The following is a 16,411-nucleotide window of genomic DNA, read 5'->3' on the forward strand; positions in this document are numbered from 1 at the left end:
ACGGTTCTAATAAGAATTCATTACTAGAATCACAGACTCTTTCACCCATTAAATTAACAGGGGTTAAAAAATAAAGAGAGAGAGGGAGAGAATACCAAAGGTTGGAGTGTGTGTGTGGCAAGATGGGCTCCTGGTGGGAGAGCAAATTCACACAGCCTTCTGGGAGGGGCAATGTGGCATTGGGAATGGAAAGCTTCAAAACGTATGCACACTCCTTGATTCAACCATCCCACTTTAAGGAATGTGCACAATTATTTATGGGCAAGGCTATTCATGCGAGTTATTTATAATAATGAAAAGAATTGGAAACGAGTGCGACGCCCAAAATTTTCAATAATGAGGACTGGTTAAGTAAATTATGATCAAACTCTCTCATACAGCCATTAAGAATCATGTTGTAGAAGAATATTTAATGACGTGAGAAAATGTTCACGCTGTGTAGACATAAAAGGTGAAAATCAAAGTTAGGTTCAGTGTGACTCTGTTTTGGTAAAACAAAACCAAGCGAAAAACAAAACAAAAAACAAAATCTAGACTGGCAGTAAATACACCAAAATCAACAGTGATTATTCATGGGTGGTGGGATTACAGATGATTTAAATTTTCTCCTCCCGGTTTATTCTGTATTTTCTGAATTTTCTACAATAAACACGTGTTATGTATACCATCAAAAACAAGCAATCATGTACTTTGCAAAAAGAATGAGGGAATTTTTTTGGGGGGGGAGGAAGGACTTGACATGTTCATCAACTTGAATGGGATTTGGGAACCCAGTTTAGTGTTTTGGAGGGGGGAAAGTCCCTCTCCTTTTCTCCCTTCCCAGGATTCCTGAGAGAGAAACATTCATACATGAAAGAAAAACAGTCAGCTTTTTTTTTTAATTACAACTTGCCTAGTAATCATCATAATCACTTATCTCAAGTATTTGTCTATTGTCTCTAAGCGTCTATTGAGCACCTACAGTGACGTTAGCACCACGCCAGGTCCAGTGAACCCCCAAAACAGACCTCACCCAGGGAGAACCTCAAAGCCAGGAGTAAGTAGCTTAAGAAAAAGGAAAAACAAGCATAGTCTGTAAATTTTTAATTTAAAAATAGTGATTCTTTTTTTTTTCTTCTATTTTTCTGAAGCTGGAAGCGGGGAGAGACAGTCAGACTCCCGCATGCGCCCAACCGGGATCCACCCGGCACGCCCACCAGGGGGCGATGCTCTGCCCCTCCAGGGCGTCGCTCTGCCAGACCAGAGCCACTCTAGCGCCTGGGGCAGAGGCCAAGGAGCCATCCCCAGCGCCCGGGCCATCTTTGCTCCAATGGAGCCCTGGCTGCGGGAGGGGAAGAGAGAGACAGAGAGGAAGGAGGTGGGGGGGGGGTGGAGAAGCAAATGGGTGCTTCTCCTATGTGCCCTGGCCGGGAATCGAACCCAGGCCCCCCGCACGCCAGGCCGACGCTCTACCGCTGAGCCAACCGGCCAGGGCCAAAAATAGTGATTCTTGGCCAACGTTTAGAGAGTACTTACTGAGTACGAAATCTGGTGGTTGGTCCTGTGATGTCTGGTTTCTTCTGCCTTTAACTAGATTGAAATAAGATTTCCAGTTAAAGGACAGACCTGCTCTACTTCCTCCCTCCTCTTCTCCCAATGCACTCACATTCAAGTCTCATCTCTTTATGAAATGCAAAAGTAAAAAATGTTTGTTGCACTGGGGTAAGTCAGAGAGGATGGCTTTTGTCACCTCCCACCCCACCCCAATTAGCTGGTCCTGGGAGTGAAAAGCTTTGGCTGTGGAGTCAGACAGCCCAGCTCAGCCTTAGGAAAGTTACTTCTCTGTGCCTTGGTTTCCTTATCTATATAATGGGTATATTATAATAGCAACCACCTCATACAGCTGTTGAGAGGGTCTAATAAAATAAGTGCTTGGCATGGTGTCTGGCACATAATAACCACTCAGTAAACAAGCTATTGGTCTATGATTAGGTTTTGTTTTCTATCACTGCAGAGGATTAGAAATAAAAAAAAAAAACTGACCAGGAAGCTGAGCTGTGATTACTTTCACAGCTTTCCCAAATACACAAACAGGGTGTAAATTAATTTGTTTGACCCTCAATCACCGAGAGCCTCCTGGGTGCCAGGCACTGTGCTCGGTTCCTTGGCTTCTGCCATAAAGGCACAGACCCTACTCTCAGGAGTGTGGGAGTCCTTCCCGGAGATTTAGAAATGGGAGAGGTGCTGGGTCACTTGCAGCCCGCCTGAAGACATGGCACTTGATAGGTGACCTCGAAAGAGTCTTTAGGTGACTCCACTTTTCCTTTGCAGCCTCCTCTGTTGGGGGACAGTTCACCAGAGCCATGTATTTCCCCACTGTCGATCCCTGGCCAAAGGCCAGAGGCTGGAATATTCAGCAAAGCCACTGTGCCAACCTGGAAACTCCTGGATTGAACCAGCTTCTTCTTTCTCCCCTAGACTTTGTCCTAGGAGCTTTTTTAGTGACTCTCCTCCAGCATAGGCACCTCCAGGGCAGGAGCCACGCAGGCTTATCTTGGTTCAATGCTTGGCTCACAGAAAATGAGGGTCTACCATGTGCCAGGCACTCTTTGAGGTGCCGAGGACATGAGGGGACACAGAACAGTCTCTGACTCCAAGGAGCTCCCAATTAGCAGGAGCAGCTGGACAGAAAATATGAGAACACACTTGAATAAGAAAATCATTGTACAATAGACACTCAGACAGGGTAAAGTGATAGAGGCTGGGGAGCTACTTTAGGGAGCAGAGACCTGAATGATGCCAAAGAGGCAGCCGCAGAAAGGGTATTCCAGGCAGAGGGAACATGTGCAAAGGCCCTGAGGTAGGAACAAACTTGGTGTTTTCCAGGACTGCAAGAAGGAATTACATCGGGGGGCAATGTGACTGAGGGGAGGGTAGAAGGAAGTAAGGTCCAGGGACAGGCACTGGTCAGATCTTGCTGACCATGGAAGTTTGTATTATTTTAGAGAAAGCTTGGGAAATGCTAACATGAAGCAAAGAAGGAAAAGGGCATCTGATTTCAGTACCTGCAAGGGGAGTGGGAGTGGGAAACAGGCACTGGGAGGCTTGAGAGACTCGGGGCTACTGTTTGGGTATGGTCCTCTCTCCTAACCCCTTGCTTTGGTATTACTACTATTATTATTTGAGTTGAGTTCCTTTTCATCTTACCCCAATGTTCTCCTTCCATCCCCACTAGACAGTTTCTAGCTTCCCTAACCCTAGATGAGGTTCCTTCAGAGGATGTAGAAGGACTCCTTAGGGGATGGGAGAATTGCAAAGTATCTGAGAAAAAATGGAGGGAAGAATAAATGTTTTGATAAAAGTTTGATGGGTGAGATGTAGCTTGTTGGGGTAGGCGGAGGGGGAGGCTCGGAGTGGGAATGTGGGCAGGGGATGGACTAGCAACTCCTCAGCCAGCTCCTCAAAGGCCCAGCCTACCTAATTCATTTTTGTTCACCCCGCCTTGGTATAAGGATCTGCTTCTCACTGGGGCTCAGAAAATGCCGACAGAATGAATGAATGAGTGTAAGCTGCTCTTGGAGGGGGGAAAAAGAACAGAGGAGAAAAAGGAAGGGAGAGAGGACAGGAAGCAATGAGAAGTAGAGGGAGCATTGCATGTCCCAAGGAGCAATGACAATTACTGGCATTTATCGATCACTATCTTGGCCCACACACTTTTCCTACATTAACTCATTTTAGCCTCTCAACAAGCCCAGGCAGTAAGTTCTATTATTATCCCCATTTTACTGTTGAGGCAACTGAGGCACAAAGGAGTCAAATGCCTTCATCAAGGTTATTCTGCTAGTGGGTCACTGGGCTGTGACCCCAAAGCCCAAGCCGTTAACCACTTCATCATACTGCCCAGGAGTGGAACAAGTCCAAGCCAAAAATTAGAAGACCTTACTTGCCACTCCTCAGGTCACTACCTCTCACTATACCTCAGTTTCTCCTTCGCAGAATGTCAGGATGGGGCTTGAGATCTTTGGGGCTGTGCACTGCGCTGAGTTACCAAGCGCAAGAGTCTCATAGGCCAGCAGCGAACTCCAAACTCCAGGGAACTGAAGATGTCTTTGATGGGGACAGGATGAGGGGATGGCAATGGAGAGTAATGGGTCAGTGGGGATTGTTAACTGTTGATGTGTTGCTTCTTCCTGTTAATTATGGGGCTAAGGAGGGGGAAAGCCCATATGAACCTGAGAGGTGTGTCTCATGCCCAAATCTGGCCTTCCTGTGCAGATAGACAAATCCGGAACCTGTCCTAAACCCATTCCGGGTGGTAAGGTGACAGTTTCCATTTTTGAGTTGATTTCTTCCCCGCCAATCTAAAATAAGCAGAGATCACTCAGCATATAAAGGATGAGCCTTCTCCCCCAAATCTGGAGAGTTTTAGGGGACAAGGCAAATCTTGGCCACCTCAGGGCCAGAGGGCCATAAGAGTCCTGGGTCTCTATCCGTTTATCAATTAACTTCCATCTTAGGCAGGGCACAAAATGCATCCCAGCAGATGTCTCTCTTGGACAATTACCATACAGGGCTTCTGGTCACTTCCAGTCCTGAGAAGCTGTGCTGAAACCGTGCAGATTAGGTCCAAAACCTATCAGCTTGCAACAATGCTTACCACCATCAGCCTATGACATACTTTGAATTTTTATTCATTTATTCTACAAATTACTTAGCTATTTGGTTTACTATTGTGGTCAATTTCTCACTTATCTCACCATCTGAGTGTTTCCCTCTTTCTTTCAGGTATGACATTATTTGCATCCTGTCCTTGTTCAGAAGGAAAAACAGGTAGAGTGAGTAGCTCAATCCTGGGATGGGGAGGACCTGGCCAAGAAAAGCACGACCAAAGCTATTGGGCAGAGGACTCCTGCTAATCTCAAGGCTCACTCAGCCTGGTGTGCCCACCTCACACCAACTGGGAGGTGGCAGGGTGGATCAAGCAAGAAAAGAGGGAGTTTCTCCAGTGCAATATGAAGGTTCCCCCTCATAGAGGCTCTCCTCTTTCACCTGGGAGCAGGGGGACCCCCAAGACACTCTTTAGCCTATTGCCTTGTTTTATTTTTCTTTACAGATCGTTTCACTCTCTGAAATAATATTATTCGTTTTAACGTTCATTATCCGCACACCCACACCCCTCTTCATTCTTTACGGCCTAGCTTGCTCACTTAAAGATTTATTTCTTGCATAGCAGAATGAATGAAAAACTCCCTTGCAAAGAACAAGTGCAAAGTGGATATGGAACCGTGAGAACATCACGTTCGTAACATTTTAACTTGCAGAAAAGAGCTAGTGCTTCAGGAAAAGTGGCAAGCTCACTGGCTCTCTCGGGTTCATTCAGAACAGGTGAAAAGCAAACCACTCCTATCCCTCCTCTCTTCTTCCGCAGCCTCAGCTCCACTAAGTTGAGGAGTGTAGAAAGGTTTTCCAGCCGCAAAAGGGAGCCGTGCGTTCAGACGCTCCTCGGCTGTCCGCTTCTCGGGGCGCGCGCAAGCCGAGCTCAGGCCGGGCGGTGGGTGGGAAGAAACCCGGAGGGGAAGGTCTGGGGGTGCGAGGGTGGAGCGGAGCCCGGCCCTGCGATCCGGCCCGGGTTTTTTATGCCACTCAGTCGCACGCTCCGCCGCGGAGAATTCCATAATCACAGCGGGCAAGAGCGGAGACTGGGAGCGAAAAATCCGGGATCCGGCAACTTTGGGCAGCGCATGCGCGCCCGGGGCACTCCATCCCAAACACACACACACACATTTTTCCCCCGGACTTGGAAAGTCACCCAAAGCCGCCCCAAGTGCAGGTAAGAGACTCCGCGCTCCCTCCGCCACGGCCCTCCCACGCCCCTCAGCTTCGCAAGACTCCAGGGGTGTTTCCTCGTGTAGCCCCCTGTCCCGGTGCAGCCCCCCCACCCCCGGGGCTGCCGCTTGCAGCCGGGAGCGGGCGAGTGAGCGAGAGAGCCAGCCAGCCAGCCAGCGCGCGGCAGCTGCCACCCAACTCTGGCCGTGCGGGAGGCAGGGGGCACGGAGGGCTGGCACCCGGGCGCGGGGCGGCGCGTCGCCCGCCGTGGCCAGGGGAATGCCCAGCGCGCGGCTCCGGGGGAGGGGAGAGCTGCTGCTCCTGGGGGTCACTTACTCCAACTGAGGGGGCGGCGGGGTAGGGGCGAAGAGGGGGAGGTGCTAGGCGAGAATGCAGGACTTTGCAAATAGGGTGGGGGCGCCCCCCGTGCCGCGGGCTCGGGGGGGGGGCAGGTGCTCGCCAATACCGGATAATCACTCCTTCCCCGTACGTCCCCCCCCCACAGTTGCAGGGGCTCATGCGGTCTCCAGGGCAAAGAAGAAGGCAGGGTGAGGGGCACCTGGGGTGACTTTGCAAGACTTTGCCCTGGGGAAAGGGTGGGTGGGGGAAACCCTTCAGCCGACTCTGTGCCCCACTATCAGGGTATAGTGCTACTGGCAGAGGTAGGCAGTGTTCACTTAGGTTCAGAGTGTCAAGGGGTGCCTCCAGGTGGGAAAACGAAGTCAAGAGGTTGTTACGATGGGGGGAGCAGCGTCCTCTTTTTCATTGTGCCTGGGAAGTTTGTCTCAAGTGCGCGGCTCCGGGCGCGGCAAGTGGCTCTCCTCACTCCCCCCACCCCCATCACAGTCTCCCCGGGCGCAGAGCTGGCAGTGCTGGCACAGGGAGCCAGGGCACCAACTCAGAGCTGTGAGGCTGTCGGCCGGAGCTCGCCTGGGTCCTGGGAAAAGTTCGGGGGAGTTGCCGCGGTTATTATGTGCGCTGGGAGAGAAGTTGCGCCCGGGGACATGAGACACTGGGCTGGCGGGCCGGCGGGCGGGTGGAGCGGTGCGCTCCCAGGGGTCTTGACCGAAGTGGGAGAGGATCTGGCGGGATCTGTGCCCCAAGGGTAGGTTGAGGGTGACCTCGGGACTTAGCATTTGGAAAAGGGGAGCCTAGAATCCAGGGTTACACGGCTGAAATAGGCACCAGCTGGAGGACAGAAAAAAAAGAATGGCTTGTGGGACGCAGGGGGGCACCAAACGGGAGAGGCCCGGGCTACCGATCGCTTGGGGTCGAGCTTCAGGGCAAAGGAGCGTGTGGTGGCTGGCAGCGGAGTGTAGGGAAGCGGGGCTCCAGGGGGCGCACGGGAATGGGGCATCAGGCCCGGCCAACAGTTAGGGAGCTACCGGGGCAGGGGGCCGAGTCGTGCGTCTGGGGTGAGCCGGCCGGGCGGAGCGGCGGCCGGTTTATTTTTACTCGGTGGCATTTGCAGAATGTGCAGCTGATGGCCGTCGGCCGCCAGGAAGTTTTGCTTTCTGTTCTTTCTCTCTTTCCGAAGCCAACGCGGCCAGGAGCAGGCGGACCCGGGAACCGGGTCTGGGAAGGGAGGGGGCGACGGCTGGGGTGGTAAGATGCGGGATAGGGGTGCGCTGGGGCGGCGGGCAGGGTCTGGCCCGACGAGGACGGCAGGCTGGCCCTGGGCCGCTGTGGAGCATTTGGGCGAATGTTCGTCCCCAGCGTTGGAAGATTCTCGGCGAGGGGAACAGGTGTATGCGCCGTCAATCACGGCAGGAGGAACACTGGGGGCGTAGATTAAAATAATAATAATAGATTTTTTTTTCTAGGGGGTGGGTGCAGATTCTTCTTCCAAGTCATCCCCAACCCGGGTCCGGAGTTGAGGGAGGAGAAGAGTGCGGAGGGCGGCGGGGGGCCGCTTCTCCCTACTCTCGAGTTCCTCCTGACCCAGCCTCAGCTTGGGAAGCCGGCCCAGGGTGCAGCGAGGACCTCCTTCCAGTCACGCTGGGGAGGGTGCTGGTGCGGGAGTGTATGATTTGTTCACCAGGGAAACAGCGAAAACACCCCTCTAATGAGCCTGGATATCCCCCAAACCCGGCCGGATCAAGGGACGACTGGGGGGTTATGCGTCGCTGCCCCAGCAGAGTCTGGAGGCACGACCCTCAGTGTATTTGGTATTTGGTAGTTCCGCCAACACCCGGTACACTAAAAGAAATGGGGGCAGCGAGGAGGAAACGGCCAGGCTGGTCGATGGGCAAAGTTGGTAAATTTAGGAGGTCTCAAAGCTGGTACAGGCGCGCGGTGGGGACTGGAAAACAGAACGCCGGGTAAATTGGAGCGTCCCCCCCCCCCCCCCATTGCGCGCGCAGTCACGGACACACACACACACACACACACACACACACACCAGGCACGTCGCTGTCCTAAAGGGAGCTGTCCGGGCTGAGCAGGAGCAGCTGCGCCGGGCGTGGTGAGGGGGGTAGTTTGTCCTCACGGGCAGCGCCCGGGCTGCGCTCCACGTGCCCAGAGGGGGCGCTGGGCTGTTCGGCGCCCGAGCGCAAAGCTCCGGGTTTGCGCCCTGGTGGCAGCGAGGCGGTGCGTCTCCGGCGTCCCGCGTCTTCGCCGACTCTCGCTACCTCACCCGACGCCCAGCCGCTTTCCCACTTCCCAAACTTAGCTTTTTGGTTTACCCTCCCTCGAGCTCTCAGACTCTCTGCTGGGCACGGTGGGGAACCTCTCCCTTCCCGGCAGCGACCACTGCCTCTCTCCCCGGAATCCCGCGAATTGGAGAGACAGCCCCCCCATCTTGTTAGCCACCTTAGAGGCGGTTAACGGGAGTTTATGGGGAATATTGTTGAACTTCAGTAATCAGGTTTCCAGCGATCTTATGCCTCCTGTTTAATTTATTAGACTAGTTATTTATTCTGTTGATGATAATCTGTTGCTGGTTTCTATGGAGATGTTAAACTGATCTCTTTCAGAAATCAAACTCCATATGCACTAAAACGTTTAAAGGGGCAGTACTTTCCTCCTTTTTTTTTTTTTTTTTTACCCCTTTGGTTTTGTTTTTTAGACTTTGCACCTTGCAGAGACTTCGTGTCTTCTCCGAGTCTTGGTGAATTTTATTTCCTTCTTACGAAGGAGAGGAGCTGGGAGACTCACGCTTTGTGGCAAGTACAGCTTATTATGGCTAGAAGAAAGCAAAGGCTTTGATCCCTAAGTTGTATCATCATTTAAAACAGATCATTTCACCACCACCCCCTTCTCCCCCATCATATAAGAGCAAAATTCTTTCAAGATCAAAGAGTCCAATCTAAAAAAAAAAACCCCAACTATTGTTTTAAAAAATAGGAAGTCAGTCAAATGTGAAGCTCTCCTTTATATCTGCTCCCCTTGTGTTTAAAGATTTTTTTGAATAAGAAAAACAAAACTTGTAGCTCAGCTAATTTTTCATACTTATTAATAGTTTATCTTGCCCCCCCTTTCTTAATTTAAAAAGAAGTTCAAAGTTAGATTTCTCTGCCTGTGGGGGTTGAGGTATATTTGCTTCTCTTTTAGATCCTGACCATCTGTTTTTGGAAAATTAGCCTCTGGGAAGAGGGGAAGAGTTTTTAACTCAAACTTAATACAGTGCTTTAATTTCTTTTAAATACCCAAATATTTTAAAGTCCCTCATTTCCCTACTTTTTTAAGGAGAATAGCAGCAACCTCTGTGTGGTGTGTGAGAGCATATGAACTTTTTCTCCTTCCCCCCTCTCCTCTGGTAGTCTTCTGTGGACCTGTGACTTTGAGGGAGGTAGCTGCAGTGAATGAATAAAGAAAGGCAGAAAAAGATTATCTTGGTTTGTGACGCTCTGAAAAATTGCAAACCTACTCTGAACTCCCGATGTTTATCACACTGACAGATATGATACAAAGCGATTGCATTTCCTAATGATCCTTTGGGACTAAGTTGTAGGTAAAACCATTCAATGCATTTTTAATATTAAAGTAAGGCCTGGGTTCCATTTTCTTGGAGGTGGGGGGAGTGGTTGTCCCTCTCTAGAGCGGATGCTTTCTGAGTATACTTCCCTCTTCCAGCTTGACCGCCCCCCTTCTACCCCTGCCCATTTCCATTCACTTTGGGGAGGGGTGAGCCACACACCAAGGCATTTGGCTTTCATAAATAAATTTATATCTGGCCAGAACGTCCAATGCTAAATAAGAGCACACTTAAAAAAAAAGAAGAAAGAAAAAACAAACCTCAGACTCCACCCCTGCTATAGGAAATAAAACAGAGGTAATTCTTGACTTTTTTTCCCCCCCTTCTGCCATTCTGCTTCTTTTTTATATTATTTTATTTTGGAAGGGGGTGGAATGGGTGTTGCTTCTCAGCTCAAAGAAGAGAAAAGCTCTTCTGTTACTTTCTTCTGTGCTGCATTTTAGAAATTTGTTTCATTTGGATTGCAAACAGAACAGAGGTTTAAGCCTAGAAAAGAGCACTGTAGCTTTAAACTCAGGAGTTTGCATATTCTCCTTGTATCTTTCCCCTTTGCTAATTATTGTGTTGTTTTCAGAGCAAATATGTCATATCCATGGCGACCGGGCAGGTTTATTGTCTTTCTGAAGCAATAGCTCACATAAGTAATTAATGACTTTCTTTTTTTTCCCCTGGCTTAGGTTAAACAGATCATTCAAGGAAAGTCATATCTCTCTCTCTCTCTCTTCTCTCTCTCTCTCTTTCTCTCTCCTTTTTTTTTTTTAGCCCAGTGACATAAGAACATGAGTTAGAACAAGAAAATACTTTAACCAAGAAGTCAACAGCTTATTTTCCTCCATTTCTTTTAAAAGCTGAAGTGTCAGCTTTCAGACATATGAGGCTGTCATTCTTGCAGCCGGGATCTGTGCAGCCCATGCCTGGGTTGGAAATCCATTTGAAGGTTGTGCAGCCGGGAAGCGTTGGCATGGGGGGGGAGTAACCTAGAGGAATTTGCTTTTGAGGTTGGGGGAAGCACTCCAAAATGAGTATTTCTCTTATATTTAGCAGAATTTAATTAAATTGTTTACAGGAAAGAATGAGTTGGTAATAATGCATCTCCCCCAGCATACCCCTTCTTTTTCCCAGTCTAGTTAATTGGAAAGACAAAGTTTTTCTTTCTGATTAACCTTGAACTTCAACTTTCTCCAGCCTTTGTCTCAAGTGCTTTTTCCTGGAAAAGTACCTTTTGGAATCCCCTCTGGTTAATATTTCCAGAAAGACAGTGGGGTTTTGTTTTTATCTTTTCCCTTTAGATCTACGATTTGAAACTGATTTCTGCTTCTCAGGAATCAAGAGCTTTGATGACTGACTATGACTTGGACTTTTACAACTTCTTTTTTTGCTGTGTGTGTGGGGGGGTTGGCTTTTGAGGATGTATGATGATATAGTGAGCATCTCTCTCTTCTGTATCGAGTGCCAGTATTGGGGAAGGTAGAACAGTTTTCCTTTTAAAAAAAAATCACCATGTATGTTCCACCCCTTTTCAAACGACCCTTTTGCTAATAAGAAGCCTTATGATGTCACCCCTTAACTCTAGAAATATACTAGATGTCCAACTGATATTCTCCAGTGGCCCTTGGCCTTCCCACCCCCACCCCCAAAGACATATGACAATTAAGCTCATTTATACTTTGTTCCTATCTTTTTAAAATTTCATGTATGGCCAAGGTTTTATGTGTGTCCTTAAGAGAGTGGAATGTGATGAAGAGAAAAGCATTTATATTATATTTATACTCCAACACAATTAAAAAAGGATATCCCCCCACCACCACCACCACCCCTATGTGAAGTAAGTTTAAAAAGGCTGTGTGAGTCTACTGAACGACTCTTCCGGCGTTTGGCTTTAAAAATAAAAATATCAAGCAGAAGAGAGATTTATTTGGTATCTGGTTTCTGAAGAGGAGAAGAGAAGGCCGGGCAAGTCTGATGCGGAGACTCCAGCGGAGTTGTAATTGAGCCCGTAACCTCTTGATGTCTATATCAGAAAAACAGACATGAGCACAGGGAACCGAGGAGAGGCAAACAAGCCTTGTAGAGGAGGGAGCTCAAGGGGAGATCCACACAGAGAGAGAGAGAGAGAGAGAGATTTAATTTATAGACATTTTAAAAACTGTAATTTCATTAGGATCTGTTCTTCCCCTTCTCTGAAGGGCAGCCCGGCAGACCGATATGGCTGGTCCCTCTGCCTGGATGCATGGCGTGGCTTGGTGGGCGCGCACTTGGGCATCCGTGCCGCCTCTGAGGGTTTGTTTTTTTTCTCTGCCCACTTTCTGCTGGCTTCCTCATTTTGAAATTAAAAAAACTCAAATAGTCGAAAGTTAGCCATGGCTTCTGGCTGCCTGGTGATCTCCTGTGTGGGTACCACACCGATCAGTGACCAGGTCTGACTCCTGCCTGGCCATTGGCATCTATCTGGGTGTCTTCTATCTGTCGCCAGGCTGCCACTGGGGAGAAGCCCCCTCAAGTTCACCAAGTTAAGTTACTGTGGTTCTGAGGCCATGGTGTCGGGGGGAGGGGGGGGAGCTAACGTGTGTCGTAAATTCTGCAAAAATTAATCAACCGTTTAAGAGCTGCACGTTAACGAGGTTGTGCGAGCAAGTCAGGCCCTTCTCCTGCTCCCCTTGTTCAAAGTCCAGCAGAGTGAGGGGTGGCCTGAGGGGTGGGGAGGGAAGGGGAGTTCTGTTTTGTTTGTTTGTTTTTTGATCTGAATAATTGAGAACAACTAAGGAGGTGGAAGAAGAGAAAGGGGTTTATTGATTGTAAATCCTCAAGTGCCCTTGTTCCATATTGTTGGAATTTCTTTTCCCTTTTGGTCTGGATTTGTCCTGTGTGTCTTTGGTGGAAAAGACACGTAGAAAGAGAGCAAAGGGGGGAGTAGGGAGAGAGAGAGAGAGAGAGAGAGAGAGAGAGACATGTGGCTCCTTCGGAACTCATTATCATTCTTAATAAGTCTTAAGGAATAAAGAAGAGCATTGAGTATAAATGCTGGGTAATCCTAACACTTCTCAAGGTGAGAGGAGTCTTGAGGACATAGAGAAAAGAGAGAACAGAGGAGGGGGTGGGAGGTGGGGGCCCACGTGGCCTTGGGGAGAGGCAGGCCTAGGGTCTGGGAGGCTCTGCAGGAGGCCCGAGCGCTGGGGTGGTGTCGTCTGAGAGGACACAGGGGCCCTCCAGGAGAGGGGGACTTGCTGGGGCCGGGAGCAGGGATGATAGGAACACACGTTCCGGAGCAGCCCAGCCTCCTGTTGTTCCTCCTGAGCTCTGGCTCTCCAGCCCGCTCAGCCCCTGTCCCCTGGCCTCCGGTCCCCGCGGGCTCCTCTGCATTGTCCTTTCTGGGAAGCCGGAGAGACAGACCAGCGGCCAGAGCTCAGCTCCGGACACTAGGTGGCTTAGAGGATCTGCAAGGCTTTTCAAGAGGAACGCTGGCGTCCTCTTTCCTTCCCGCTGGTGGGCTCCGCTGTGCCCGTCCTCTGCCCGGTCTGCAGGCGGCCCTAGCAGACACCCAGGGGCATGGCACAGCTCCCAGGCTGGTGCTCCCAGTGAGCTGCTTCCAGGCAAAACAGGGATGAGGCTGGGTACAGCTTTCCTGGGTGCAGGGGGGGGGGCGCTGCTCAGGGCCACTTGCAGGAGGCACATTTGGAGCCCAACTCTGTATTCTCTGCCACCTAGGCATGAGACACTGCTGAGCCCGTGGTGGGGTGTCTCTGCTTCTTCCCCATTTGAGTTCATGTGCCCCCCATGAGAATCCTCTTAATAAAAAAAAATCTCATTAAGCATAAATACTGCTTATACTTTAAGGGTTTCAGAGATCTTATAAACCCAGCTAAGGACCCTCTGGGGTCCCTTGCTCTGGTGGGCTTCTTTCTAATCCTCCAGCCATGGTGGGGGGGGCGGCAGTGAGGAGGCACTATCGGTTATGGCTGCCACTCCCGCCCTGCCTGCCGCAGTACTGGGAGAGCAGAGCTGCGCTGGACTGTGACACAGGGTCCCCGCAGGTGGATCAGGGCCACACGCGGGCTCCCCTCTGAGGAACCGTACCTGCTCAGGTAGATGCCCCACCCCGGGCCCAAGGCAGCCGCCCCCAGCCCTCATCAGGCTGGCATTCTCTAGGACTCCGAGGGTGTTGGAGGCAGGGTCTCAGCCAAGGTCACATCTGAACCATGGATCGCTTTCTCTGGGGACAGAAGTGGGCAGGGAGACACAATTCAGGTTTGACCTACTGTCATCAGGTTTTGCTTTTTCTTCTTCTTCTTTTTAACTCTTATGTTTCTTTTGGAAAACAACTTCGGAAGCATGCAAAAGGGGGTGTGTGGGAGTTAGAGATGAAGGCTGGTGACTGAGCTGCTGGGAAGCCCGGAGGGAGAACGGGATGGGTTAATGGCGGGTGGATTCTGCTCTTCTGTTGCTTAAAAGCAGTAATAACCAAATTGCCTGCCCTGCATGTGCCTCGCTGACGAGATTTACCCAAGGAAGTGGCGCGGCCTCTCTGCTGCTAGTCTCGGGGTGGGTGAGCCTGTGTGTGTGTGTGTGTGTGTGTGTGTGTGTATGTGTAAAGGAGAAGAAGGGGTGGGGGATTAGCTCTGCCAGGCTGGCACCCTTCCCCAGCACTAATTGCTGGCAGAGTACCCACAGGGGCTGTGCCAGCGTCTCCAGCTCCGCCCGCACCCCTTGCCCGCGGGGAGCTCAGCTGTGCAGCTTTGCTATATGAGGGCCATTTCCGGGCCCACTAGTCCCGAGACTCCTTTGGGACTTTCAGGGAAATCTGATCCTTGGTGGGGGGACGTGGTCTGGGATAGGGTGAGGCTTGGGTGATCCAGAGCTCCACTGAGGTCTAGTCACCGGCATCAGGAGACCCCGGTTCCAGTTCTAGATCTGAGTAAAAATCACAGCAGGGCCTTGGGCAAGTCATTTGACCTCTCTGGGCCTCAGTTTCCTCTCTTATCAAATGGCCTCTGACCCTACCACCTTCACAGAGTTGCTCTGATGGTCAGCTGGCCTCGTCGCTTGAAAGGCCTTTGAAATAATTAAGCATAATGAAGAATTTGTCATCACTTTGCTAAGTACAAGGTACCCCCGATGGCAGATAAGCTGCTTTTATATAAAATGGTATCAATCTCAAAGGCAGCCCCAGTGACTTCTACTCCAGAAAGTCCTAGGCATAAGGATGTAGTGTGTGGTGGTGGTGGTGGTGAGGGGTGGCATTTTTGTATCAGGTTGCAGTTTGGTTCTCTTATCACTGGGAGCTTGGGCTAAGTTGGGGAGTTGTTTTAGGCAGTATAGGGGATCCCATTGAGGATGTGGGGTGTACTTAGCCGTTTTGAGCCATGGGTTCCTTGAGCAATATATATTGTAGCTTGTGGATTTTGGACCAGTTAGCTAGGGATCAGAGTCGTGGCCTTAGATCAGTTCGTTAACTAGCCTGAGCCTTGGTTTTCTCATCTGTAAAATGAGGATAGCAGAACCTCCCTTTCGGGGTCGGATAAGCTAAGACATGTGAAGTGTTTAGAATAGGTTTGGCACTTGCGTGGGGATGAGTGGGGGTGCACTTGCTGCCCGCCAGGGAGTACGGTGGGTGGGGGCGTGAGAGAGCTTGCCCTCTGCACCTCTGGGGGCCAGGACTCTGCCAGGTGTGGAGTGAGTGCTCCAGTGTTGGTTAGAAATTCCGGATTTTGTGTTTTATGTCTGTGGGCTGCCTTGCGGTCCTCCTGGTATTTTTGAGGTTGAGTCAGAAGGGGACAAGAAGCAAGACAATATTCTCATTTGGAGTCGACCCCCCACACAAGGCAAGGGCCATTGTTCTCTTTTCTCCATTGTGGCCAGACTGATGTTCCTGGAACTTGGGGCAGGGGGGGGGGGTGTTGCAGTTTGGGACGGGAGGCAAGAGGTTTGGGGGTAGCGGCAGACCCTGGGAACTGGTGCAAGGTGCCCGTGGCCTCTGCCTGTGTTTGCACAGCCTGAGAGCTTGATGCTGGGTGCCAGGGGTCTCCCTCGGGTCTGCGCGTTTGGGCTCCACGCTGATGGAGATGGTGAGGCTGGCAGAGGTTACGAGCATGCTTTTGGAGTCGGGCCGAGTCCCGTGTGAATCATGTTTCTCCCAGTTCGGCAGATTCATTCCCCTCATCCTCTGTATCCACATCTGTAAAATGGGGATCGGAATTCCCATCTTTTGAGAGAGTGAAGTAGAGGACGGTCATCGTAACTAACATTTGCTGAGGTTCGAGTCGGAGCTTTATTTTGTGGACTGCGGTAAGCCCAGTGAGCCGCACCGAGTAGGGACTGAGGGATGAGGGTGAGATGATGAGTAACAGGCCAGCTTCGAGCCTGAATTGGGGTCCCCTGGGTGACTGGAGCTAGCTATGGAGGCTTGGGTGGAGCTGAGGTTCCCTCCGCCCCACACCCTTGGGCGGTCCTTTCCCCCGGGAGTCACTCCCCAGGCTCTGTGGAGGTGTGTAGGGGGGTCCCAGAGAAGAGGCACAGGCAGCCTGGAGGCAGTGACCTAAGGAGGCAAGGGCATGGGGGGCTGTGACACGGGGAGCACTGGAGGGGCGAGGGGCACTTAGGGAAGATGAGGTGTATGAAACTCCATCGGCCTCT

At 50.8% G+C, this 16,411-nt stretch overlaps 1 protein-coding gene across 2 annotated transcripts in view; it reads left to right on the forward strand.

Annotated features, from left to right (window-relative positions):
* The first annotated feature begins 5,674 nt into the window (after window positions 1–5,674).
* Window positions 5,675–16,411, forward strand: part of CASZ1 (castor zinc finger 1) — a 150,580-nt gene continuing 139,843 nt past the window's right edge. Inside the window, exon 1 of one of the 2 annotated variants that reach the window (XM_066270456.1) lies at window positions 5,675–5,809. The gene's annotated coding sequence lies outside the window, so the exon portion shown is untranslated. Of the gene's footprint in view, window positions 5,810–6,790; window positions 6,911–16,411 lie in introns of those variants that run through there. The other variant, XM_066270457.1, reaches the window with a different exon arrangement.

This window comes from Saccopteryx bilineata, chromosome 3 (genome assembly GCF_036850765.1).
Source record: "Saccopteryx bilineata isolate mSacBil1 chromosome 3, mSacBil1_pri_phased_curated, whole genome shotgun sequence".
In the NCBI taxonomy this organism is placed as follows: domain Eukaryota; kingdom Metazoa; phylum Chordata; class Mammalia; order Chiroptera; family Emballonuridae; genus Saccopteryx; species Saccopteryx bilineata.